Raw genomic sequence first — 3,295 nt, forward strand, 5'->3', positions numbered from 1 at the left:
TCTAGAGTCACTGCACTCCAACCCCACTGGTGCCAGTGCACTCTCTAGAGTCACTGCACTGATCCGCAGTGGTGCCAGTGCACTCTCTGGACTCACTGCACTGCATCCCCACTGGTACCAGTGCACTCTCTGGACTCACTGCACTGCATCCCCACTGGTGCCAGTGCACTCTATGGAGTCACTGTACTGCATCCCGGTGGTGGTGACAGTGCACTCTCTGGACTCACTGCACTGCATCCCCAGTGGTGCCAGTGCAGTCTCTGGACTCACTGCACTGCATCCCCACTGGTGCCAGTGCACTCTCTGGACTCAATGCACTACATCCCCACTGGTGCCAATGCACTCTCTGGACTCACTGCAGTGCATCCCCACTGGTGCCAGTGCACTCTCTGGACTGACTGCACTGCATCCCCACTGGTGCCAGTGCACTCTCTGGACTCACTGCACTGCATCCCCACTGGTGCCAGTGCACTCTAAGGACTCACTGCACTGCAACCCCACTGGTGCCAGTGCACTCTCTGGACTCACTACACTGCATCCCCAGTGGTGCCAGTGCACTCTCAGGACTCACTGCACTGCATCCCCAGTGGTGCCAGTGCACTCTCTGGACTCACTGCACTGCATCCCCACTGGTGCCAGTGCACTCTCTGGACTCACTGCACTGCATCTGCAGTAGTGCCAGTGCACTTTCTGGAGTCACTGCACTGCATCCCTAGTGGTGCCAGTGCACTCTCTGGAGTCACTGCACTGCATCCCCAGTGGTGCCAGTGCACTCTCTGGAGTCACTGCACTGCATCCCCAGTGGTGCCAGTGCACTCTCTGGACTCACTGCACTGCATCCCCACTGGTGCCAGTGCACTCTCTGGACTCACTGCACTGCAACCCCACTGGTGCCAGTGCACTCTCTGGACTCACTACACTGCATCCCCACTGGTGCCAGTGCAGTCTCTGGAGTCACTGCAGTGCATCCCCAGTGGTGCCAGTGCACTCTCTGGACTCACTGCACTGCATCCCCACTGGTGCCAGTGCACTCTCTGGACTCACTGCACTGCATCCCCAGTAGTGCCAGTGCACTTTCTGCAGTCACTGCACTGCATCCCTAGTGGTGCCAGTGCACTCTCAGGACTCACTGCACTGCATCCCCAGTGGTGCCAGTGCACTCTCTGGAGTCACTGCACTGCATCCCCAGTGGTGCCAGTGCACTCTCTGGACTCACTGCACTGCATCCCCACTGCTGCCAGTGCACTCTCTGGAGTCACTGCACTGCATCCCCACTGGTGCCAGTGCACTCTCTGGACTCACTGCACTGCATCCCCAGTGGTGCCAGTGCACTCTCTGGACTCACTGCACTGCATCCCCAGTGGTGCCAGTGCACTCTCTGGAATCACTGCACTGCATCCCCTGTGGTGCCAGTGCACTCTCTGGACTTACTGCACTGCATCCCCAGTGGTGCCAGTGCACTCTCTGGACTCACTGCAGTGCATCCCCTGTGGTGCCAGTGCACTCTCTGGACTCACTGCAGTGCATCCCCAGTGATGCCAGTGCACTCTCTGGACTCATTGCACTGCATCCCCAGTGGTGCCAGTGCACTCTCTGGACTCACTGCAGTGCATTCCCAGTGGTACCAATGCACTCTCTGGACTCACTGCACTGCATCACCAGTGGTGCCAGTGCACTCTCTGGAATCACTGCAGTGCATCCCCTGTGCTGCCATTGCACTCTCTGTACTCACTGCACTGCATCCCCAGTGGTGCCAGTGCACTCTCTGGACTCACTGCACTGCATCCCCAGTGGAGCCAGAGCACTCTCTGGACTCACTGCATTGCATCCCCAGTGGTGCCAGTGCACTCTCTGGACTCACTGCACTGCATCCCCAGTGGTGCCAGTGCACTCTCTGGACTCACTGCACTGCATCACCAGTGGTGCCAGTGCACTCTCTGGACTAACTGCACTGCATCCCCTGTGGTGCCAGGGCACTCTCCTGGACTCACTGCAGTGCATTCGGAGTGGTGCCAGTGCACTCTTTCGAGTCACTGCACTGCATCCCCATTAGTGCCAGGTTATTCTCTGGACTCACTGCAGTGCATCCCCAGTGTTGACAGTGCACTCTCTGGACTCACTGCACTGCAACCCCAGTGGTGCCAGTGCACTCTCTGGACACACTGCAGTGTATCCCCAGTGGTGCAAGGGCACTCTCTGGACTAACTGCACTAAAACCCCAGTGGTGCCAGTGCACTCTCTGGACTCACAGCACTGCATCCCCAATGGTGCCACTGCACTCTCTGCACTCACTGCACTGCATCCCCAGTGGTGCCAGTGCACTCTCTGCACTCACTGAACTGCATCCCCAGTGATGCCAGTGCACTCTCTGGACTCACTGCACTGCAGCCCCAGTGGTGCCAGTGCACTCTCTGGAGACACTGCAGTGCATCCCCAGTGGTGCCAGTGCACTCTCTGGAGTCACTGCTTTGCATCCCCACTGGTGCCAGTGCACTCTTTGGACTGACTGCACTGCATTCCCACTGGTGCCAGTGCACTCTCTGCACTCACAGCACTGCATCCCCACTGGTGCCAGTGCACTCTCTGGACTCACTGCACTGCATCCCCACTGGTGCCAGTGCACTCTCTGGACTCACTACACTGCATCCCCACTGGTGCCAGTGCAGTCTCTGCAGTCACTGCAGTGCATCCCCAGTGGTGCCAGTGCACTCTTTGGACTCACTGCACTGCATCCCCACTGGTGCCAGTGCACTCTCTGGACTCACTGCACTGCATCCCCAGTAGTGCCAGTGCACTTTCTGGAGTCACTGCACTGCATCCCTAGTGGTGCCAGTGCACTCTCTGGACTCACTGCACTGCATCCCCAGTGGTGCCAGTGCACTCTCTGGACTCACTGCACTGCATCCCCACTGGTGCCAGTGCACTCTCTGGACTCACTGCACTGCAACCCCACTGGTGCCAGTGCACTCTCTGGAGTCACTGCACTGCATCCCCACTGGTGCCAGTGAACTCTCTGGACTCACTGCACTCCATCCCCACTGGTGCCAGTGCACTCTCTGGACTCACTGCACTGCATCCCCACTGGTGCCAGTGCACTTTCTGGAATCACTGCACTGCATCCCCTGTGGTGCCAGTGCACTCTCTGGACTTACTGCACTGCATCCCCTGTGGTGCCAGTGCACTCTCTGGACTCACTGCAGTGCATCCCCTGTGGTGCCAGTGCACTCTCTGGACTCACTGCAGTGCATCCCCAGTGGTGCCAGTGCACTCTCTGGACTCACTGCAGTGCATCCCC

The sequence above is a fragment of the Anser brachyrhynchus genome (genome assembly GCF_964034855.1).
Source record: "Anser brachyrhynchus genome assembly, contig: SCAFFOLD_45, whole genome shotgun sequence".
NCBI lineage: Eukaryota > Metazoa > Chordata > Aves > Anseriformes > Anatidae > Anser > Anser brachyrhynchus.